At 35.4% G+C, this 26203-nt stretch overlaps 1 protein-coding gene across 8 annotated transcripts in view; it reads left to right on the top strand.

The window, feature by feature from the left end:
- CDH12 (cadherin 12) overlaps positions 1-26203 on the top strand; it is a 573314-nt gene that overhangs the window by 216071 nt on the left and 331040 nt on the right. The window contains exon 1 of one of the 8 annotated variants that reach the window (XM_080580161.1): positions 21-520. The exons of the other annotated variants lie outside the window; for them this stretch is intronic. The gene's annotated coding sequence lies outside the window, so the exon portion shown is untranslated. Of the gene's footprint in view, positions 1-20; positions 521-26203 lie in introns of those variants that run through there. 8 annotated transcript variants of the gene reach the window in all.

The raw sequence follows: 26203 nt of genomic DNA, 5'->3' as shown, positions 1-26203 counted from the left end.
CACAATGAAAAAAAAGGGGAAAAAGGGGGGGGGGGGGGGGGGGGGGGGAGACATTTTGTTTTAGGAATTGATGAAAGAATTCTAGATTTCTCTTGAAAGTTTATTTTTTACTTAATGTTTATTTTTATTATGTTCTCCACTATATTAAGACAAGAATTAACACTATGACCGTAAGTGCCCATACAGGCATACATGGTGCTATGTGGTTAAATTGTCTGAAAAATTATTGTAGCACAGGCATGATAATTTCTGGAGACTTTCATATTGGAAATGTCTTTCCTAGACACACAGTGCCAGCCCAACAAGCAAAGTGCACTGGACCTTCTTGCTTCTCTTGTTAAAGACAAGTTGCTCTCGTTACAGATGTAAACATAACAAAGCATTCAACAGATTTGTTTACCAAAGATTCAGTTGGACTACAGGGTAGGGCTGCGCCCAGCAGCCAAGATGGCGGCGCCTCGCCTCAGGGACAGCCTGGGGAAGAAAGGAGGGCACAGCACTGCTTGGCAGCCTGCAGAAAGCAAGAAAGAAAGAGAGAGAGAGAGAGAGAGAGATAGATTGAGATAAACAGAAACAGCTCTGGCGGCACCCGAGGAGAGGAGGAGGAGGGCAGCAGGGGCTCCAGGTGCCCGAGCAGAGATCCCCCTGGGCCGGAGGCAGCGCTGGAGCAGGGATTTCCCTCCCCCAGCCCCTAGGCAGGCCCCACACTGGAGCAGGGCACCGTGTGAGGAGGAAGGGGCGGCAGAGAGGGGCTCTCACGGACTGGCCCCAGCCCTTGTGCCCCTTTGTCAGAGAGTGTAGAGATAGGACAAGGAGTAATGGCTTTAAACTAAACAGGGTAGATTTAGATTAGATATTTGGAAGACATTCTTTGCTCAGAGGGTGCTGAGGCACTGGAGCAGGTTGCCCAGAGAAGCTGTGGATGCCTCATCCCTGGAGGTGTTCAAGGCCAGGTTGGATGGGGCTTTGAGCAACCTGCTCTGGTGGGAGGTATCCCTGCCCATGGCAGGGCGATTGGAACTAGGTGATCTTTAAGGTTCCTTCCAACCCAAACCATTTTGTGATCTATGATCTGTTTGCTGGCCTGGATCTTCTGTTTCAACCCTGAAACTGGTATGGTAATGTAATTCACAGTTACCATATAGGCGTGCTGTGTTCTGAAATTTAAAATAAAGAGTCAACAAAGTGAAACTATAAATTAATAAAATTACTGTATACAATGCACTAGTACCTTCTAGTTGTTTCTCTGTGCAAGGAAGTAGAACAGAACTTCCCCTTTTGAAGAAAGCTAGAGATGTCACAGCAGAATTAAGACCCATCTAGAGTGGTTATTATACAGACCTATAACTTTGGATGGTGCTTTTTCATGGTGATACTGTAATTACTTGGCATCTGAGGGCAATCTTGTGGAGAAAAGCTCTGTTGTAGTTGAGGTACCTTCAAGTTAAATAGTCATTTTGTCTTTCACCAGTTCTGTTGTTGAATACATTGTTGATTGAATAAGCAGTTGGAAGGTTGCATATACAGTATAGCTCTCAATATAGGCTGTAGGTGATGGTGGAATATAAACCACAAAATTACAGATAGAACAGATAAATCCAATATGCACTTGTTCAGACTTGGTACCTTTATGCTGTTTCTTGTAGTATAGCACCAAAAGCTCAGCTAAGAATCTTCCAGGTTATTGATGTACTCTTAAATATTTAAATGTTATGCATCTATATGAGCCCATAACTGTTCTCTTTCTGAAGAAGACTGAGCTTCTCAAATATTTACAGGATAGCCAGTACATTATTCAGTGAAATATTATATGCTTTTTACAATTATTAAGAAGTTCATTCTTAATGACCTTAAAAAATTAATTCTCCATTGATTATATGGTATTTTTGTTATACTTAGTACTGAATAGAATGATAGTTAAGTGCACATGCATTTTAACAAAAAAAAAAAAAAAAGAAAAAAAAAAGACTCTGGGAGTAAAGCCGAAACTTCAGTAGCTTCCCTGACCTGCTGATCTCTTGAAAATTACTGTTTATGAAACATCTCATTTGTACAAATCAAGAGCCTACTCTATAAACCTGCACATTACAGACAGGACTTTTTTTTTTTTATTTTATTTTTTGGTCATTTTAATTTATGGGTATACGTGCCAGTAGACATCCAAAGCCCACTGTTGCTCTTAGATAAAGCCTCACACCTAGAAATAGTTACTGAAAATACAGTATGTGGTTGTAACTCAGTCTTGCCAGCAGTGACTTGCAACCAGAACAAAGAGCACATTCAATGCTCAAAAGGAGAGCATGTTAAATGATGATATAACGGTTTTCTGTGTTTGTTCAGCATCTAATTAACACAATGATGCTGATACATAACTATCCCACTTAAGTGATACAGAAATAATAATAATGATGGTGGTGGCCAGCATACCAAGTGAAAGAACATCATAAACAGTAAGTTTGTGAGTGCATAACATACTAGAAAATTTGTATGGAGGAAAAAGTAATTCAACATTTTCATTTAAAAAAAATGAATCTTCATAGACACATACATCACATTCATTTTTCACTTGCAGACTCTTAGCATGGTGCTATACTTTACATCATGCACATACTTTATTTTTTTATAGATAAGGTCACTATACTGAATACTTAGTTTGGCTTACCAAGTACTGCCCCATCAGTCTGCTAACTCTCTGAAAACTACTGGTGTCAATGAAAGTAATCAGGAAATGTTTTTACACACACACACACACAAAATCTTTGTTGGAAAAAAAAAATATTTCCTTTGATTCTAAAGAAAACCAAGTAATATCCCACAAATACTGCTGTTCTAAGAGCTCTGTCGGGAAAAAATCCATCTACAAACCATTTAACAGAAACATTTTCACAGTCACTAGATACAAGCTAGAAGGTAACTTACATGATCTCTAAATCAAAACGAATTGAGCAAAGCAATTGAATATCTTATTAACGTGCAGAGGTAATGTTTGGCATTCACAAGTCTGCAATATATTAAGGTATAATATAAAAGGTTGTTGTTCTGTGTTTTAAAGAATTAAAATTTCCTGCCATAACTCTAGCACAAATCTGTCAGTGTACTTTTATAGCAGGTGGTATTGTTACAGGATTTGCAATACAGTGATGCAAAGACATTCATGCTTTGAAACAGTTTGTAGCCAAGGCTGGAAGTATAATCAATACAATACCAGATATAGAGACAAAAGGGGATTATTCAGTATGTATTTTACAGAGATCATATGAATACTAAATATATGCTTACTGTTGGGGTGTTTTTTTTTTCCTTCCCAGTGTGTTAAAAATCTTCAGAACTAATTAACTGCAGTGCACTAAATGTCAAATGCATGCTTTCTTTTGTTTGAAGAGTCCTGACATTAGAATAAAGACCCCAGACAGGAGAAATTATTGTCTGTGCATTATATTAAAGCTTATGCACCACCTGGTGGTTTTAAGAAGCCATTATGTTGCCATATCAGTTGATGATGGTTCATCAGATCAGAGAGAGCCCAGCCTCTAAACAGCAACAGCAGCAGTGTATGATGGAGCTGTTTGTGTGGCATTCCTTGACAGAGGAGAAAGATGATGGAAAAAAGTATCTGTGGCCCCTATCTTCCCTCTAACTTCAAATGAGCTCTGAATTCACTCAGGGGTCTTATGTCTAGCACTCTGGGGAATAATTTGGCTTGTTTCTGCAGTTGCTATTATTTACAAAGGCATGCTCATTCACCAGTGTTTTTTCATCCTAACTCCCTGTTCCACAATTCCATATGTCCAAAATAGATTAAGTTCGTAGTCTCAGAGTTATTCCACTAATTTCTTAATCTGAGAACCATTTCATGGAGTTGTATATTCTCCCAAAAGCTACTATTTGTTCTCATTGTGTATTCTCTCTACTTTTAAATTCAGTATCTGGTTATATATATTTAAACAAACAAAAAACCTACCAAAGTACTATTTCCTTTCTTACTTGTATAGTAAGTAGGAGGACATGGGGGCATGGACAGATGGACAGTTCCCTTACCATGGAACGTGATCACTTAGAGCCATGAACTTCTATGGGTGCTAAATAGTCAGTAAAAAGCAACATCTTCCATTTTCTAAGATTACATCAGCGATCTCCTTGTGTGCTGGTGACATCAATCTGTTACTTCTTACAGAAAAGCTCATTTTTCTGTCTCCCCTTATCTTCTATTCCTGCTTTCATTTTTCTCTGCTAGGTTTTTCTTACCCAGTTTCTCTTCCACAACTACAGACATTTGAATTTTTTCAAATCCTGATTATTTTTCATTTTTGTTGAAACTGAAAGGAGACATTTTTAAAAAAGAACGCACCAAAATAGCTATTTTTCTTCCCTAAACATGCATAAAATCTAAATTAAAAAATGGAAAAATAATAGGATGAAATCTTCATTAAAAATATTTCACCTGCTCTTGTCTGAATCAGCATGCCAAACTAGAAGAGCAAAAGCAAAGGGGGAGAGCATGTGTTTAAAATATGTTTGTATAAATCAGGCATTATCAGAATATATTTGCTGGCTAGCTGTGTGGATAATGCAAAAGCAAGAAACAAACTCAGAATATCCTGCAACTACTCTTCAGTAAAATCCATTGAAAGTTAATTCAGAGAAGCATAGAACCCAATCAATAATGGCTCAGTAACTTCAAAGACTTGCTTTCTTTTATTCTCTTGTTCTGGATTCCAGTGTTTTTAAGTGCTCTTCATCCGTAGACCTATGTTTCACTTTACCTGTGATTTGCATTCAGATTTCAAATGCTATTTATTTTGCTTTTAGGTATGAGTTTTGTTTGTTTGTTTGTTTGAGAAAGGAAAAAAGGGAATTCAGAACTACTTTCACTGCAAATCATTCATGGTTATGGCATTCATATGCTCTACACAAAATTTTCTGACTATTAAAATCTCTGGAAACATTGAAATATGTGAAAGACTGTCTTCTAAGTCAAATTATAATACCACATTATAACCTTATCCTAAAAGTTTCTTCTTGGTGCGTCAAATAAGGTTATTAAATTGTTTTATAACTTCCTTGCCTTTTTTTTTTTTAATGGAAAGAAGATACATCATAAATTGTGTATCATGCTGGTTGTTTATATCACGTTATAGTAAAAAGAGTTTAAATAATCTGGCATACAACAAATCTCCCATGCTCTAACTTAAAACAAACAAACAAAATTTAACATGAATGTTTTTTAGAGACAAACTTCACCCATTTCTTCTCATGCCTGCATTTGCAATGTTATGTAATTTTTACTCTCCTGTGTCTGTGTCCTAAATTGCAGAGACCACATTCTCAACAAATGGGAAGAAGTCAGAGGGTATATAGAGTAGTGGTGCTAAAATGATGCAGTTTGTATAAACCATAGTGGCTTAGTCAAGGGTATGTCTAACTCAGTACTATGTTTTAAACAGGGGGCATAGTGAGATAACAGTGAGAACAAGGAAAGTAGGTACTTTTCAAGTCTCCAAATATTTCTGGACACCAGATGTCTGATTAGTAAATCTTGGATATATACCTTTTTCTATTCACGATTACCTTAAGTGAGGAGTGCCACTGGAAGAATGACTTTTTATTATTTGTTTTGAGTCTGTCTCCCACCACCTTTACTGATGAAGGCTACTTTTTGTGAGTGAACGCTTGATCCCTATCCATCCTCTCCATTTCACTCATGTTTAAATAGACCTCATTGTATGTAGACTCTTAAGTCCTTGCAGGCTCAAGAGTCCAAATCTACTCAGTTGCTATGAGTGTGATACTCAGTACGACAGCCTTGTTGCACTTGAGTTGTTCTTATTGTCTTCAAAACATCCAGAAGATTTGGAAGAACTTAAATTTATGCCGTAGCATGTTGATAGTATCTTTTTTTTTTCCCCCCTCAATTATTATGTTTCTAGTACTGACTTTTTTTTGTCTTTTCTTTTTTTTTTTTTCTTTTTTCTCCTGTCCTTCCTCTTGGTCAACTCAGAGTTTATTGTTTTGTTTGTAGAAGTAGGTTTATTTTTCCCCATGCATAGCTTTGTATGAATCTATAATGAATTTCATGTGTCATTTTGTTGTTCAGTCATTTGTGCCCCTAAGATCCTTCAACAGTTCTTTGCAATTGTACTATATCAAATAACTTCTTCAGCAAACCAGCTCACCTCACTGTATGCCTCTTGGACAGATTATTTATGAATATATCAAACAACCAGTCCCAGAACTGGTTCTAGCACAAACTCTGGAGGAATTCTATTGGTGACCTCACTCCATTGTGAGAAATAGCTACTTTCTCCTACACTCTTAATTCATATCTTTAGGTTATCTTAGTTATCTTAAAAGCCTGAGGTAAGGAACTATCAAAAGCTTTTTAAAAATCTAAGGAAGATGTAAGAACCTGGTCACTCTGAATAACAGGATGTGCTGAATAACAATCTGAATAACAGAAGTGCTGAAAACTCAGATGACTACAAAAGTCTTGCAATGTTAGCTTCTATGAAAGGAAGGACTGTTGTCCCTTTCCAAGTAGACAATATTCACTTAGATCTCCAAGAATAATTCTTATTTATTTATTTATCCCTTATAGTACCTGTCAACAAGTCTGAAGTTCCTTAAATCCTCTTGGAATGCTTTTATGCATCTAACATTGCCATTTCCCTACCCTCAGTCCACTGGTATTGAACAATTTTTATTGAGAGGTTATATATCATCATTAGCATTTATTTACTCCTTCCCTGAGTTCTTGTCAAACTCTTACGTGAACATCATCTGATTCTGCCAGTTTGGTGAAGTTAGCATTGTATTTCTTTAGAAGACCAGCATGTATATGTATATGGTATGGCCATTTTCTGTGGGCCAAGAACAAAGATCTATCTTAATTTATATTGCAGTGTATGGGATTCCAGGACTAAGTTACACCCTTGCAGAGAAGTAGAGAATGGTGTGTAAAAAAGAAAAAAAAAAAAAAGTTAAAACACTCCCCAATTCCCAAAACCTAGAGAGAGAAAAAAATATGATGCAAAGTTATATAATGCTACTTATTAATGCAATTTTCACAGCCCTTTAATATGTGCACTAGATACTGTTAGTTATTTTTAGTGACATACAACTTGGTACAGTAAAAAACAGTTTAAGGGTCTAGCAATACCTAAGAGAGCCTATGTGGGTAGAAGTTCGCTAACTTTCTGTGCATTTGTCCTTTCTTTGATGGAGTCATTTAGTGTATTCTGGTGTCATTTTCTGCCTTCAGGTGTAGTTTAGGCAGTGAACATATTTCTTTATAAACACACCCACACGTGAGCACACAGAGAAAGAAATATGAATTATTTTTAGATAAAGGGATGAGAAGTAAAGAATTAGGTGAAAAGGTAGTATTAGACATAGCACAATATGTATTTTAATGTTAAAGGGAAATGAAATTTCTGTATCTTATTACACAGTCTCATAAAGATGAATTCACATTTTATTTACTTGTAATTTCAGCAACAAAACATGGAAAGTTTCTAGTGAAATCCAGGTCACAAAGAAAAAAAAAAGTGTGTGTATATGTAAAAGTCTAGTTAACTTACTAATTGACTAAAACCTTGATTTGCATTTCATACTGGTTTTGTTTCCAGAAATAATTGGGGGGGGGGGGGGGGGATTTGATTCATTGTAAGTAAAAGAAAGTTTGCAAAACTGGGTAGCCAACAACAAGCTTGCTACTCTTCCTCATGAGCGTGTTAGAAAATGAATTTTCTTACCCATCAGGTTTTTCTAAAAAAGCCCTGTTTAGAAATCTACATAATTCATAGAAAATACTGGATGATTTATGATTACATGTATTTGTTCTGAATTACAGCTTTGTGATTATATTCCATAACTTTTAGAATTATTCTGTTAGGGTTCAGTTCAGAGGTAGGCTTTTGCTCATTAAGTACAGAATGTTTAAATCTGTTAGCTGATTTCAGGTTCAAAGTACTGCATTTTGTAAAATAAGTAGAGAATGAATAGGTAAATCTCAGTAGTCCTGAAGAGCAACTTTGACACATTAATTGTGTAACAATTGATATAAAAGCATTGCAGGTGGCAGCTCTGAAAGAAACAGCATACTGGGTGTAACTAACATAAAGGCAAAATTAGAGTTGTAGATCCTTTGAAGTAATGCTTTTTTTTTTTTTTGTGTTATTATTATTATGAGAAACCCATTCGCAGCAAAAAAACTACTATGAGTTTTACCCTGTATATACATGCTTGGATTTATAAGATAGGATACGGGTATTGAACCCAAAGTTAAAGAATAATGTTGGCAAGTAGAAAAAAAATATACAGACATTACTGAATCTTGTTCACATTCTATTATGTACACATTTATATGCTTCTGTATTTATACCAGTTGTGCATCATATCTAAAGAAGTATGTTAATGATTCTTTATTTTAATGTTTTAATGTAAATACACAGCAGTTGTCAATGAGCTGTAAACAGAATGAGTTTACTAACCTTTACTGCATGAACATATCACCACTTTCAAGACTAGCTTATGTTTCTAATAAGAAAAATAGGTAAAGCTAACCAAGTTAACCATGTTCCATAGCAATCCAAAGACATCTAGCAAGAATATTGAATAACGTAAAAACCTTATTCTATAATACTGTGTTTTTGCATATTAAATTTTTGTTTTGCAAGCTGTCATGTTCTCCATATTTGTGAAGTGCCAAACACAATGAAATTTGACTAGAAGATCAATATTGAGAAATGGCATTAACACCATCGATATCCTTCTTGATCAATTTTTTAAGGTGTGCATCTACTAGTTTCCTGTAACTATACTTGAGATAGATATTGTTTATTCTTTGGAAAAGATTTTGTATAATAAAATGATTTCTATTTCAAATACATTTATAAACATTCAAAAGAGAGTATTTGTACCTTTAGCTGTATTTTCAGCATAATAGTTTATACTTTTATATGTTTATCATTGTTTAATTACAGGAAAAAAATATTTTTTATTTACAAATTTCACAAGGAAAAATCTTAAATTTGGCTAAGTATTACTGAAGGAATAAAATAGATAGTCAAGATCTACTACAGTGCTTTGGACTTGCCAAAACTTTATGTAAAATTAAGTTTTGAGGATCAGTTCATGGGGAGGGTTATTATAGTAATAGTGCTCTAAATTCAGAAATGCTTTCTATAGGTACCTCTGGATTTTAATTTAGGGCATTTGTGCCTATCTACATTTGCTAAAAGTCTAGCCCAGAGTTTTATACATAAAGAAAATACAAGAAAACACAGTTCTCTTATGCTTGGCAGCTGATGAAGAGAAAGACAAAAATAGCTGACCATTCATACTTTGGTCTGAAACATTCTCTAATTTGTGTAAGTGTGACAAAGATCAATATGAAGTATTTTAAACAGATGATTAATATTTTGTCTCCATTTTCTGAAAGAACTTTTATGCCTCTATGTGCTGTATTTATCTTCAAAGCTATGAGGTTATTTTTGCATGCACAAGAGAACAGATGTATTTAAATTATCCAGGTACCCCTTGTTCCTCCTGAAGTGTTCCATTCCTGGTCCTCCATCTATTAGGACACTCAGAAAACAAATTGGATTTTAGGATTAAAAAGAAATGAAGGGTCAGAAATAATGCTGTGTGCATAATCTGACTGTTTATGGTAGCCCAAGCTGTGTAAACAAATTAGCAAATTCCAAGTCTTTGAAGAAAAGAACACAACAAACACTGCCAACATATACTCTGTATGTATTTGTCCAACTCAACTATATATATATATAAAAAAAAAACAACACACTATGGTCTGTCCACCAAACACCTCAAAGCAAAAAGGAAACTGAAATGTAGTGCTTTCTGGGTTGGCTTGTTTGTTGTTTATGAACAGACAAGGTACCTCGGCATTAAAGTATCCTTAAAGATAGACCACTGACTTGGGAGTCAGTGACTGAGGTAAGTCTTGCTAGCAATGATAGGGTGTAGGAGAGCAAACTGATAGTAAGGTAAGCAGCATGCTTGAGTTGGCAGGACGAGGTTTTTTCCCTCCCCAGACCTAGGAGGGAAGTGGGGAGTCGCCATGAAACAGCAGACCTAAGCAGGGGTGCAGGGAGGAGATGAAGGAGGCAACAGTGAATTAATTAAAAGGCAATCTTGGGAAAACAGTCATCAAAGCAGCACTTTATCTCAGATGAAGAGATTTGTCTCAGAAGTAGTAGCATAGCACAAAAATTAAACAATTAGTCTGGAGAATTATGTGGGAGTAGCTACAATCCAGATGTAGTACTTTCTCCATACAAACACAAATAAGCTAGAGCCTTTGCCAAATTAGTGTGACAGATATGTCATTAGAGCTTTACAAAAAAAATGTCACTTTGTTCCTAGAAAAAGATGACTCTCTTCAGACAGTTGATGATCTTGTTTGGCTAGCATGTGAGTAGCAAAATCTCATGTGCTAGAGCTATTTCAACACAAGGCAGAGAAATTAACATTTGTTTCTTTTTAAAAAAATGCGATTGGACTTTTTCTTGTTCTCACCTTGTATCACATCTGTTTCCTTTATCTGTTTTATTAATTCCTGCTATCAGTGTTGTGATGTTTTCACAAAAGATAACAAGTGGTTATTCTTCATGATCAGTGATATCATCCTGTAATTTGTTTCTAGCTGTGTTCTCAGTTAGTGAGCTGTTTTTATTCTTCTGTTTGAAATTCAGAGGAGACTGAAACCTAACCAAAATGTCGACCAACCCAGTCAACCAGTTTATGTATTCATACTGTCTTTCTTTAAAGATAAATTCTTCAGGCACCATGTACAACTTATCTACTGGGTATTCAGGTTTTCTGCATGCTTTGTAAAATGAGATGGTTTCATAGGACAAACCTTTCTGTCTTTGTAGATCCACAGTGTTTCTATGGAAACTGTTACAACCTCTTACATGGAAAAATAATATTTATAATATTATTTGTTGTAGGAGTTTTTTGTTGTTGTTATTTTGTCTGTGTGATACGACAGAGATATGGAAAAGGAACTACCTTACTTTCCCATTTCCCCTGCATTGGTTTTTTTTGGTTGTTTTTTGTTTTGCAGGGGGAAATCACTTAGCAAAAAATATTCATGGAGAGTACTTTTTTGCTAACTTAAATATTGTTAAACATAGCATTCTCTGTTTGCAATTCTTATGGATCACACAGAAAATCTTACTAGGAAAGCCACTGTCAAATTTTCATGTTGATATACTGCACAGTAAACTGTTCATGTTGTGCTCTTCATACTAAAAATATAATAGTAAAGCGCATCCTGCTGTCATTAGCGTATGGTGAGACATCATTTTGTTCAACAGGTCACATCAAAAGCCAGTTCTGATTATCAAGGAAGAAAGTCAAACCTGGCCATCACTTTTTTTGTCATAAGTAGTTCCATTTAAAGACACCATAAAATATTCTTTATCGTTGTTTGCATGGGAGTAAAACTCTTTGCTTGTGATTGTTGCCAATCTATGAAGTTCCACAAAACGATCAGATATTTAAAATTTTTGAAGTTTTACTTGTTAGAAATCAATGTTTAAGTGTATGTTACATGCTTGACAGACACCACCAGAGAGTATTTAATATCAACTGTTTCATAAATGATCCATTAGGGTCAGACTTCACGATGACTCCTGGGAGAAATATGCTTTTATTTCTTTGCCATTTACTCACTCAGCTTTCTGTTCTGCTGGGAATTAAGAGCTGTAAATTCTCCAGGTAACTGTTTGTAGTCAATGAAAACCTGAGCTGACTGTGGTAGGATGTTGGCTGCTGTGCTCTCCAACCTGTCTGCTGTAGAAAGAGGTTACTGTCTTTCAGAATATTATACCGGTTTTGATCTTTGGTCACTTTGATCGGTCACTTTGGTGAGAAATGGAGGAACTGTACTAAACCATGTTCATCCTTGTTTTGAGCCCAGACCCTTTCCAAAATTTGTATTGTTTTATGTAAATAGCATTTTGCCCCTTTCAGAATCTCCCATACTACAGCCATCTTCCTTCGTCTCTACTGGTAAGTTGCTAGCTCCACAGTGTTCTTTTTTCTTAATGATGAATCCAGAGACATCTTTTTCCAAACATTTCTGAGCTGCAGAAAAGTTCATACTGAGATCCAAATTTCATGTGTGACATTCGTGGCCCTTCCTTGAAGGGCCTGGCATTTTCTGCAGAACCAGCTGTTCTCTATAGCCTAGGTGATAAATGTGATATCAGTCAATTAAGGAAAACGTAAGAGAGAGGTGGGTAATCACAGAAATTGCAATCTAATGATGCCTAACTCATCCCAAGTATGCTAGATGTGAAAAATATTAACTATTAAAATCTAAATTACATTCTGTGACAGAAACAATCCAGTATAATATCTCATTCAATGCATTACTGTAAGTCATCATATATTATTATTATTTTTAACTAACTAGTAACAGATAATGAATAGGAGAGAAAGGAGATGAGAAACTTGTTAATACTTTTCAGAGACTTAGGAAGAAATCAATCAAATGGAGCTCAAAGCTTCAGCACTGATGCTGAAGTCCAATAAGGCTGTAATTATCTATGATAAGATAAGACTTGCCTCATTTGTAGCTCCAGTTTTTCTGGTTTCAGCTTGTTCCCATTTTTCCTTATGAACTTATCACCTGATTTAAAGAATCTTTTTTCTTAGTAATATTTGTCCCAAATCATGTATCTGTAGAGCAACATCTCCCAGACTCTGAAGAAGTAGGAGGAGTTTTCTAAGTCTTTCACCGTGTAACATATTTCCCACACCTCAGATCATCTCTATAAGCCTTCGCTGGGCTATTTCAAGTGCTTCAATGCCTCAGAAGGTGTAACTCCAGAAATAATCATGCTGATGAACCAGTGGTCTTGTGAGTAGTTTTGTACAGGTCATATTCCCTCTGAAATTTTTGTAGATTTTTCCATTTATTTAGATACACCTGAGATCAAGTTAGTTTTTCAATTGCTTCACTGCACTGTAAGTAAGTTAGCTGGTTATTCACCCTTAAATCCTTCCCAGAGTCAGTTTTCAACAGCCACTGTTTTTCTCCACATATATGGCATGTACTACTGATTTATACTTATGGGATATACCAAATGGGTATATGGATAAAATGTACCCAGTTTACCGAACAATCTTAATTTCTTTGTAAAATGTCCTCCTTTTGGAATTAACATACCACTGACTTTGTGTTATCTGCAGTTACAAATGATTCTTTTTCTTCTATCTGTCTTTCACATATACACACACACTAAGTATTATTTGGGGGGTTGATTTTTTTTTTTCTGCAGGAACATATTAGAAATAATTCAAGTCAATTACTCCTCCTTTACAAATACATTTTGAGGTCTGTCATTGAAAACATATTAATCTTGTCAGACGTTAAAATAATGCAGACAGTAAACGCAGCAATGATAATATTCTGATTTGGATATATAACTACCAGGAAAATTATGCTGAATACTTCAGAGAAGGTGAAAAAAGGAAAAATTGGTTTATATTTTCCTGTCCATTAAAGAATGAAGACATCAGCAATCTAGATATCCTGCAACCAGGAAATCTAGGAGACAAAGATGCTACAGACAGGCTGTTGTTGCTTTTACCATAACTGTACTAATATTCATGAGAACTATCTCTCAATAATTAAAATAAAGTAAGTAAGCCTGCCTTTTCCCATCAGGGAATTGAAAGAAGAGTCATCAAGACTTTTTATTTTAAACATAAAATAGTTCTTGATGAAGATCAGCAAAGAAAAGTGGATAGAGAGATTTTAATTGATTCAGTTCTATAGGTCAGCTGTTATGGAATTTATTTTCAGACTAGAGATATGACAATGTCTCTGTTTTAAAGATCTTATAATCTGCATTAGTGTGCAAGATTCTAGCCTGGCATAGACTCAGTCTGAGCAATTTCATTGATTGTTGGTTGCCATTTAAAATGCAGTTCTAAGATTAAAAAAAAAAAAAATAAAAAATTCTTTTGTCCTTAAAAAGACTCATAAAACCAGAATAAAAAAAAAATCTGTAATATGTTTATGTAATTTTGCTCCTCTCTTCCGGTACTAGAACTGTAAAAGACTGTTTTGGTTTGCTATACATTTATCTGTTGATAGATGCAGGTAAAACAAACTGGTTAATTATTGATCTCCATGACTACTTCCCATTACATATCTATATCTAAAGTAGATTATAAAATTGACTAATCTCAGCAAGGTTTTTTGCCTATGTGATCCAATAACTGGGTTGCATAGTAAGAAAGAATAGAGCTCTTCTATTATTAACTTACTGAGAGAAAAATAAGTGCTAAACTGAACGAATTTATGGCAGAACAGAAAACTGTTTTATTTACCAGGGTTTCTAATCACCCATGGTTGATTACATGAGGAAAGAATTCCCAACTCATCTAAAGAAAAATGGAATAGAAGTGAAGTGCAGAGTCTGTAAGTTGATCTCCTTCTGTGGCATGAGGTTTCTTGGTCAACTGTGTAGATGTTACAACACCAAAATGTCAAATGTATCTCACTGTCAGCAAGATGTTTTTCCAGTCGACATAGGGAAATGTAGGGAAAATGTAAATGTTTGACCATTTTCCTAAATAAGAAAATACTCATTTTCAATTGAAATGTCTTTATATTTATATTCTATTAAATATGAACTTAAAAATTACATATTCCAATGCGGTAAACTGTTGGCTCCATCCAGAAATAAATGTCATGCCCTCCCACTCCACCCCTTGCTTTGCCAGAATTATAGTGTTTTCCTGAATTGTTTTTACTTTACTAAAACTTCTGGCATATCCAAAATATAATAAGCAGCACAATGTTTAAGCTGACAGTTGATAACAAAGGTGCTGTGCTAAAACAGTGATGTTGAAAAGAAATACATTCTGTGGGGAGGGTTGCCAGGATAGGTAAGAGTTTGCGTTTTGCAATGTGATATTGCATAACACTTTCCACTTACTTTGCTAGACGCTGATTTAATTAATTCAGTTTACCTGAGCTGCAGTTTGATACGGTGACTTTGCTTAGCCTGAAACCGTTACACAAAACTTTTATTTTAATAATTTTACTATACCTATTGTTTCATAGATGACTCGAGGAGATATCTTTTTCACTGTACTAATAGCCTTCAGTGAGCTGGACTAGCTAACATTGCAAATGAGAACACCTTAAATGGCTTCATTTACTATTATGTTTACAGAACATGCACAAAAGATACATTAAGGTGGTACCGGCAGTTTTCTTCCAGAAATGAGTGTAGTAAAAATTGATCACTGCTATTAGTCTGCAACATATTTAATTAAAAAAAAAAAAAAAAAAAAAGATATGAAGAAGAAGAAGAAAACAAGGTAGAGTCACCAAGACATAATGGAATATGCAAACCCAGGAGGTGTTATTGATCATAACATTCCTTGCATCAAATTGTTTTGGCTCAGCCTGTCTCTAAAAGTAGTTGTCACACTGAGTTCTCATCTGTCTCTGTCAGTTCATTTCATTAAGGTACTGTCTGCAAACTTGGGATGGGGGAAGAATGCTGCACTGCAGTTTGATTCCTTTACAAGCAGCATCGGTAGCTATTTGATAGTGTGCACTTGCTGGATTATCATGTGCTGATATTAGCAGTGAACCTTCCATGAAGGAGGTAAATGGATCACAGAAAGAATCAAAATACACTGTGAATATGGCAAGTTCAACTGATGGAAGCAGGTGAAAAAGCAAATTACACTTAGCCATCTTCTGTTTGCAGCAGCTATTACTTGAAAATATATTTAACCTCAAAGACAATTTTTATATTATTGGAATAGACAATTATTTAGAAGTAGCTGGCTTTAAATAAGTCAGATATTTCTTCACAAGTAATGTCTATACCAAGAAAGACTTTTCAATTAATACTTAATCGTCATTCACAGTTTCACAAATTTTGGCCTTTTGCCCGCAAATCTATTACAAAATGCAGCTTTTTATTCCTTTGTAAGCCTTGTGAGGCATACAGCTGTGCAATTAAGGCAAAGTGTTGAATGTAAAATATAGCAGTCATTTCCTAACAAAGTATCTTGAATGCATGGATTAGCAAATTAGAGACTTTTGGAGTACTGCTGTATTACTGCCTGGCCATCACATGCTTCCAGACTGCAGGTTTATTATTCAAACCAGACTGCCCATTTTGGTCCACTGCTTTACATATGGAATTCACTTTTACTATTATTATGCAAATAAGACATTCATTACATTAGAGGTTAGGCGTATATAAAGAACTTCAGATAAGTACGATACATGTCAATAAATATGTTGAAACATTGCATCTATAAAAACAGAAAGCATTGTCTGTGTCTGATACATGTCAAGTAACAGAAATATACATGATTTTTTTCTGTTTCCACATTGAATAATGCTATAAAGTCCAATCATCTGCAAAGTGTCGTATGTCTCGTGGCAAAATGCAAAACTAATTTGCTGCCAGCAGTACTATTTTTATTCTCTTGGTCTGACCTTTCTTGTACTCCTGTTTTAAAATCCTAAGTGAATATTTTCTCCACCACTTAAACATTGAGTGATACATCTACACTGTTATAATAAGCACAGTAAAAATGACATCCAAAGGTATTATGATATCTGATTCAGGAAGGAGGAAAAAAGAGGAGGACTTGGTGAAGTCGCTGCCTGCTTGTATCTCTGAAAGGCTCATCCCTGGAATGGGGGACTATATCATACATATACATATATATATATATGTGCGTGTATATATATATATATATATATATATAAATAACTTAAAGGCAGTCTGTCTGGCTATACTTGAGCACTGAGTAGAAGTCATCTCTTTGTGTGACCTTGCAGATATGGTCCTGTGGGCAGATTCAGAGCTGAGCTCAGCATGGACTGTAGGCATCTTCCTATCAGCCTGGTCCCACGTTATTTACGGCCGCAACTCCATTCTGTTCATCTCGCCGAGTGGAGCGCCTGGATCGAGAAGCTCTCACTGTTGTTGAAACCTCTTGTTTTAGCAAGAGAGGAAAGCTACACTTTTTGGAGGGTGGTTCTTGGCTGTGGAACAAATAGCTAGTGTATAAACAGAAAATGTAGTGTAAAACATATATTTCAACAAGGAAGTTTTTGTTGTTTTTTTTTGTTTTGTTTTGTTTTGTTTGTTTTGTTTTGTAAAGAAGTAGAATTGATTTTCAAATGAGTTATCTTCTGATTTACTAATGGAAAAAAAAAAAAAAAGCTCTGTTATAGTCTTCTAACTACCTTGTCTAATACTTACAGTATTTTATTATTTGCCTAATCAGTAAAATCATGTATCCATTTTAGTTAAACACAGGAAAAAATGCTGATAGCCCTGACTTGTAAATGAGGTTAAATTTTAAAGAGAATGTCAAACAGATCTTAATTCTCCCCTTAGAGGGAAGGGGTTCCACTGGTCCCTGTGATATTTAAAGTTTGCTAACATAACTTTTAATAATACATTATTCATATTTTAATGTCATTAAAATGCACACATCTCATAAATGGTATTTCTAAGTCTGGTGTATTTCTAAGAACTTAACACTTATTTACTAAATTATTCAAATATTTGGTACCTGACTATGCATTTCCACTGTATTTTAACAAAGACAAGCTAAGAACAAAGTTATGTTTCTCCCAGAGCATCAGCCTTCTAAATTATGTTGTAAATCCTGGCGGCATTAGAAACTGAAAATATATATCTATATATATATATATAGGGGAAAAGTTTTGGTGTCAGCATTTTGTTTATCCATCTGCTTAGCCCCCAACACTTTTGCTTTCCAGCAACTCACGGTTAAAAGAATATGTAATTTCCTTCAAATTATGACATTTTAAACATTTTCTGCCTTACCGATTACCACAAGTAGCAAATCTCTGTTCATCATGGAGACTATTCTGAAAGTAATCGAAACCCTGTCATTGTCAAGGTCCGTGACTAGAGGACAGAGACTGTGGTATGGAAATATGTAATGCAGCATCTTCCAGTGTAAACAGGAATTAATCTTTGATGTATTGAGCATGTTAATCACTATCCAAATAGCAATTCCACAGTAATGCAGCTGGAAGAGGCCTGAAGAAAGGAGTCCATCTACCATTAAAGTGGTTATTGATTGAAGGTTAATGTTGTGTGTCTGGGAGATCACTCTGCATCCTTCTGGTAATCAAATAAGCACAGAATTGAATGACTGAATAAAGTGCTTGGCTAGCTGTCCATTTTACTCAATATGGGATATCGGCATTGATTGTTTAAAGTAATCCAGGACCCCAAAAAGATTTTATGCCTAAACTGTCACAGCTCAATGTTGACTGGTAATTGTCATATATTCACTCTACTCTACTAGAAGAAAATTGATATTTCCTTTTTTCACTTTGAAGCAGTAAACCATTATTGAGTATTGTATTTTAAAGAAGGTGTCACCCCTGGGTCTTTTTTCCTGTGAACAGAATGATTTATATAAGATTATATGGTACTGTACATTTCTGTGTGCTATTCATGCTAAATGGAATGACAAGGCTGGATAAATCCTCCCGAGGGATGGGGAGGTGGAGGTAGCCCAGGGAGCATGCTTGAAGGAAGGACAAGGCAGGTGTTGTGGGGATGCAGGCAGCAGCTATGGAGAGCACTGGTGTATGTCCCAAGCTAAGTCGCGAGCACACCACACAGGAGGCACTGGGAGACTGCTAAAATAAATAAAAAAATAGATAAATAAATAAATAAGGCAGTAAACATGGAGCCACGTTCCTAGTGTGACAAAATGAGAAAATTTCCTTAGGAGCACAGACTGTGCAGAGATGTCCACAGCCCAGAAAAAACACCGAGTTGCTGAAATGAAGGTGAGACAGGGGCAACAGCTTACCCAGCTATGGCACAGGGAAAGGTTTCCCTTTTATTTCTCTTCTGTCCTTCTAGTAAGTCTGAGTTTTTTCTGCCTTAAAGTTAGGGTTTACAATATGAGCACATAAGTTATAAGATTGTGCTCCCTAAATGCTCAGGGAAAATATGGGAGTTAAGACAGCATTTCAAAACACATAAAGGAAAAGTCCAATTAAAGTCCGCATGAAGTAGGTTGTGTAAATATCATAGCAGTCTAAGCGTTGACTATGTCAACTTGTCAGCTGATATTTCCTCTGCTCTGGTACATTCTCAGTGGATTGATGATTCCTTTCTCTGTTTTTCTAGCTTAGGCCTGACCTTTATTCCTCAAGGGCCAAAATGAGCTATGGTCCGGTCTTTTGGAAACATCAGTAGTTAATGCCTTCTGTATTTCTGTTACTGTGAAATGAATTCTCCCCAAGAAAGAAAACTTGCAGACAAGTGATTCCAAATGAATAGTTTTGTGTCATCATTTTGTCGTGTGGTCTGAAGTTGGGCTTTTTGCTGTTTCACTAAAAATTGTGATGACAAAAAATGACAGCAAACATATTTTTTCATTTTTCTCTTCATGGCAACAAGAACTAGTCTGTTCAATGTGAATTTCATTTGCTTTGTACTTTCTGATGAGTTTAATTGTTGCATGGCACAATTCATAGAACACTAAATATTAGTCTGTCTGAATAAGAAAGCTATTTCTGTTTGCATGGTAATGAAACCTTCTCTCAAAAACGCTGAGGATAATCAACAAACTAATGAGACTTTCTGAATGACCTAAGCCTAATGGCTGGTTCTTCTTGTAATTTAGATCAAACAGTGCTGATAAATGTAAGGGAAAATCCTTAATTGAATGTAAACATTCCAACAAGAAATAAAAGGAGAAATTAGTGTAAACCAGAAATGAAAGGAAAGGGAGAAAGTTCTGAATGGCAGCTACTCCAGCCAAGACGATTGCATAAGAGGCAGAAAAGCACTGCGTTAATGTTTATTGATTAAGGCACAATAATGTTTCTACCTGAGCTCTATAAAGACTTTCCAGTGAACAAAGTAGCCAGATTTATCCCTAAAAAATGTGTCATCATTAAACATTTCTTTTTTTTGTGTGTGTTTTCTTGGCCAAATATCTGGTGCCAGATACCAATTTATAGAAACAATCTCAGAGATTTCTTTGCTTTCACATCTCCCAAAAAACAAGCTGTTAAGTTTCCTTCATAAGGGATCAGAAGAGATCCAGGGAACGTTTCTGATTTCTGAGCATGCCCTCTAAGGGTAAAGTTATTTGTTTATATTCTGCTTATCTGTTATTTATGTACATCATTAATGGATCATGAGTAAATTATTTTTTTTAAAGCAACCTTAATCATCTCTTTAAAGTAACTTGAGTTTCTAAGTTTCTAACTTCTGGCTTCTCAGACAAATAGAATATTTATGCAACAACAAAAAAGATAGAAAATTTGTTCTAAAAATGTTGACAGTACCCCTAACTTGGCTAGTCCCATATACTTGCTGCCTTATAGTGACTGACTACCAGGGCTTCAAGCTTCCCCTTTCATCATTGCCAGTTGTCCTCTCTTCTCTTCCCCCCCCTACTCAGTGTAATTATCTATCATGCTGTTTCTCCTTTTTTTGTGTGTGAGCACACTCACACAGTTTACCCTGCAACTGTTTGGTTGGCTCTGCAGCTGAACACATGCAAGAACAGCAAACAAAAGAAACACTTCATTAGAAAGTGTTTGTGATGATAATTAGAAACTCCAAAAAAAAGAACATTCTCTTATAGGTAATACTAAAATAGAAAATAAATTATCCTTATTTAGAAGAATTTATAATTTTGTTAGCAATATGGCTGCATTTGATAATATATGAATGTTTCTGTCATGCACAAGTCTTCACAAAATGATATAGTAAATTATAAAAGAAATAGGAAAAAAAGTCTGATCACTGATTTTTTTTTTTACTTTTTTTTAAGGCTGAAATAGCTAGTTATTAACAAAAATTTGTCAACATTCTGTTTTCTGGAGAAAATTTTCCACATGTACAGCTTTAAAAGTAAGTTTATTGTGTTTTAAGCATGTAAGCCTCTGCCTGCTACATGTGCATTTTTTTGCACAATGTGTTACTCATTTCTCAAGATACTGTAGCATATTATATATCATCCCAAGGGCCTGGTCATTACCTTGATGCATGAGATTCATTTTGCTGGTTGTGAATGGTGTAGTTGCTACAGCAGTGTGAATCGAGAGCAGATTTTAAACGAGAACATAAAAGTTCATTTTTTAATACAGTAATGTTACCCTGTAGCAATTTGTCTGTGTTCTTGAGCAGCCTCTTTAAACGTGCAGTGCATGATAGTCAGTTGAACAAAAATGTAATTAGTTTTCCTAAGAAAATGACCAGAAGAACATCTTTTCAGCGGATGTTTTTTTTTTTTCCTCTGGATTGCACTTCTCTTGCACATAGCTTTTGTGCTCTGAGTAGGGACGGAACTCTGGGCTGAACACAGTGCAATTTCCAGACATGGGATGGGTGGAGAACAAACAACCTGAGACCCCTGAGTCAACACAAGAGAGAGTCTTTGGCGTGTAAACTGTCTTGCTAAATCTGACATATTTAAACTTCTCTTACTGTGAGAATAAACTCATCCTGCTTCAAAGACAATTCTGTGAATGATCTGTTGTTAAGTAAAAAGACCTTTCTGATCCTTGGCACCCCTTCTGCATCTTCTGTATGAGACAAAGGATGTGATTCTGTATATGACCATAGGCATTGGTCACAATCTCAGTAGCTGAGAGACTGTTGCCACAGGGGAAATTATGAGTAGTTAATGAGTCAGTGTATCCATAGCTCACATACTGCCTGTATTGTCTTAGGAGAAAGTAGCTATGAGAAGACTGAACAAGGAAAGAGACTTAACATGTGAATAAAACTGTGTGTTCTGGTTATTCTTAGTCAGTGAAAGATGTCATGAGTAAGATCAAAATCATTACAGAAATATCCACAGAATTCACTTATTTATTTATTTAGTGCATAGAAGTCATTAGGCCAGAGAATGGAAGGGGAGCACAATAGATGGAAAGCTAAATACAACTTTTTTTTTTTCTTTTTTTTTTTCATATATTTCATGTTTCTTTCCTCCTTCTTTTGAATTTTCAGCGTTAAAAGATACATTACTTCCTCTTCCACTTTCTCTCTTTCCTACATTAGCATTGATTTTATTGTGCCTAGGGTCTTCTTTGTATTTTGTTTTTACAAAAAATAGTTTTCATAGCTCACACACCAAGACCATGGGCTACATTATTAAAGAATTTCATCTGAGGTGAAAAAAAAAAAGATGTTATAATGAGTGTCCCACTACAGAGATGTTTATTAAGAAAATTGGTAGAATGTACAATGACCTGAGCAACCAATCTTATTTGTCTTTTGAAGTTAGCTATGCTTTAGTGGGAGGTTGGACTAATTGTTTCCCTTCCAACTTATATTTTTCTGTGGAAAAGCCTAAATAAATTTATAGTGGTCATATTTGTATAATTATTATGGTTTATACCGTCAGATAAAAAATCTTCTACTACATCTGCCTTTTCCTCTATATGTTCTGTCCTTAATCACTACTAATAAATTCCCTACTATAAATTCCATAATGGGTATAGAGAGATCTAGCTCTCAGAGCCCTCAAGTGATTATTCTCTTCTGAGACCTAAATCTACAAGACTTTTGAAGGTATAGGTGAGTGACCGTGTAAGTCATGCTTGGATTCCTGACTTTGCTTAAAGTAAGAGGATATTTAGAGACCACATTTAAAATCCATTAATGTTTGTGGGAGTCAGCTACTTTGGTCTTTTCAGTCAGTAAATATTTTGCTGGAGTTTTAATACGTTGTCTACTTCTGTATAAATTCATTCAAGAGTCTTATGGTTCATACTGCTTTTGCTCTTTTCAACTGGTTAGAAAGGAAAAGGAAACCTGGAATCTTGTGGAGGGTCCTCATTTTCCTGAAACAGTACCTGTTCTGTTGACTAATTGTCTCTGTCCCACAAATGAATCCTCTCTAAATGACTTTATGGCAATGAGAGACGTATTGCAACAGGATTAGAAATGTGCTGAGAAATGACAGTCAAAATTGCCTGTATTTCAGAGAAGGGAAATGAACTATATTTTGAAAATGTGAAAAGAAAAGAGAAGAAGCATTTAAAATGTAACCGTAGGATACAGAGAATAAGAGTACTGAATGAATGTGAATAGCTGGTAAGCCACCTATAAATGTTAACAGTAAACTTGTTCATGCCTTAGTTAGATTCTTCTTCTTTAGTAGTGTACTTGGAATTGCCTCACTGCTCAACATTAGTTTGCCTGTAGTATATTGTTTTCTATTAAGAATACCACAGAATTAATGGCACAGAGACCATGGTAGTGAAACTAGCTACCTCTTAGAATCCCAAAATGAGAGTAACATCTCACAGCCCATCACTTATAATTTCTGTCTTGCCACGTTAATGAGTTTCAGACAACATTAATGCACCTGGAGGACATGGGTCTCAAAAGCCCAAGTGCAGCATAAAAGAAATGGACATTTGTTTGAGTCTTAGAGCCTCATGGGGCCTTTACAGATATAAACTTGGCTATAAATTGACAAGCAACCTTGTTTGCCCTCAGGCTGTCTGAAATCTATGAGAAGAGAAGTTTGTCATGCTTTGGGAAAAAAAGTGCCGTAATAGATTGCAATTTGTTTAAAATCCAGATGTAATTCCATGTTCTGTGTACATACTCTCTTTGATTATGGAATGCAGGATGAATTTAAGCCCCCCAAATATAGATTTTCACAGCACATCACCTATACTTCTGTATTGCTCAATATTGACCAATTTACATGAAAGAGTTACTGGTGCATTTTGTTTAAAAGGAGCCTAGTAACTAACTACGCAAAGCTGTTGCCAAAAGTAACAAAACTTAAAATGCTGGTCTCTTTCTCTAAAGTGAATTTCTGCCAGTCTGTCCTTCACAATCTGAGACAGGTTTCTGAAGTAACTTGGACGTGAACAATAAGCTTGAAATATTTTAACTGCATGTCTATATTGCAGAATGTAAGGAACCTCAAACAGCAGTGCATCATCATAGTGACCTACGGAAAACAGGAAAAACATACTGTAGAAAGCACACTGAGGGGTTTGCCTTGCGTGCACAGATTAATATAGCTCTCAAGTAGCCTGCAAATGTTGATAAGATTTCTCCTTAAGACGTAACTGTAGAATTAATGAGGACCATCCAAAGAGAAAGCAGCCTTATCAATGCTGGTTCTTTCATGTGCTTGCTTCCTTTCTTTTCTGACAACTTCCTGAGTATATGTCCTCTGCCAGAAACAAATCGGCAGTGATTTTAACTGACAGTAAGGCTGATGGCATATGAGTGAAAAAGGGAGCAAAAGCACTAGAGGTTTCAGGTAGAAGTAAATTGTTCCCATTCAGATAATTATCACTTGTGCATCAGAACATCTCTTTTTACAGAGACGTGCCTTTGTTCACTAAATAGGGCATTGAAGTTGGACACTCTTCCATTGGCTCTCCTGAGCTTCGGACAAGTCAGTTATTGTAAATTACAAATATATATATATTTTTTTTTGAGATCAGTAAATATAAAGTGTGATGTAATAGTTTAGTGTTATTTGTAGATTTTAATTTTAAACTTCCTTGAAAATAATGTTATGTTGGATGCACTGCATTGCAAAGTTTGGGTGTTTTTTGAAACTGTCGTATCATTTTATCAAGTTTTTTAATAAGGCGGGTAGATAGAATTATTGCAAATGTAAGCAAATTTTTGTTTTGATTTTTTTCTGTCTTTCTTTTCCCTGACAAACTATAGTTGAATTTGGAAGTCAAGTAAGAAAGCAATGATGATCAGTCTTCATACAGCATTATGGCTGGAACACTAATGAGAATTTTTAAATTTCTTTTTCATATTATATTTAAGGCACTGGTTTGTAGTTTTGTTGTCATGGTTTTGGCTCTACCAGAGACATTCTGTAAGAGTTTTTATAAATTGGTTAATCTTTACCTGCATGACATCTTATATGTCTGTAAAATCAAGGGGTTTACAAGCCTTTTAGTGCAGCATGAAGTGCTTGTAAAGAATGGACATGCCTGTGAAGGGCACTCTTCTGAACTACAATAACGCAGATAAAAATAATTATGAGATTTGAGGAATCTGGTTACCACCAGATAACAACGCTAGGGTGATTTTAAAGGAATTGTCTCTGAAAACAGCACTCATACTAGCAATAAGCTGTATAAAATAAAGTTTATGTGTTTCATAAAGCTTTTCCTGTTTAGAAAGATTTTTGTGGAAAATTTCTTGTACATTATTTCATCTATACAGTTTATCATTAATTGAAATGTCTTAGAAATGTAGAAAATGATGTGGCCCTATTCCTAATTGCAGGTTTCAGTGCATTCTGCTCAAGGAAATTTTCTCCATAATCATGAATTCCTGAACAAATTATATGTAAGAACAAGAATTTTTTATAGAACAAGTATAAACAATTCCCATTTTGAATGTCCCTGAGGCTACTATTAAATAAGTTTCAAAAACAAATGTCCCTGAGTTTTGCTGCTGCCCCTAATGTAGTCTTAAAAGATCAGTATAAAAGAGCACTATGAGTATTTTCTAGGCCATGATACAGAAAATCAATATGAAATTCATCCAATCAGTTGTCCTTTCCCTCAAAGCACTCTAATGGCTAGAAAAAGCAGAATCATTCACTCCTATGTGTTGCAATCCTTGGAAAGATGTACAGAAAATTAACAACAAAGAAAAGATATACAGGCAGGATAATCTCCATATGTCCCCATTAACTCAAAAATATGATTGACTAAGTAATGACTAGTGGGGTTCCACTAGCAATAGCTAACACAATGTTTATACAAATGAGCATATGCAATGTTTGGAATGCACCCTATATTTAATATAAGAGATTTGTATATTGCTCTGTTTGTGTCCTTCATCATATTCACAGTTTCTTTGGCCCTAATACACAAATTTCATTTAAATGACTGTAATTTGTTATCTTACACAGTATCACAGTATCACAGATTTCTAGGTTGGAAGAGACCTCAAGATCATCAAGTCCAACCTCCGACCTAACACTAAGTACTCCACTAAACCATATTGCTAAGCTCTACATCTAAACGTCTTTTAAAGACCTCCAGGGATGGTGATTCCACCACCTCCCTGGGCAGCCCGTTCCAATGCTTAATAACCCTTTTGGTAAAGAAGTACTTCCTAACATCCGACCTAAAACTCCCCTGTCGCAACTTTCG

The sequence above is a fragment of the Anser brachyrhynchus genome, assembly GCF_964034855.1.
Source record: "Anser brachyrhynchus genome assembly, chromosome: 2".
NCBI lineage: Eukaryota > Metazoa > Chordata > Aves > Anseriformes > Anatidae > Anser > Anser brachyrhynchus.
This window is presented reverse-complemented; position numbering and strand designations above follow the sequence as displayed.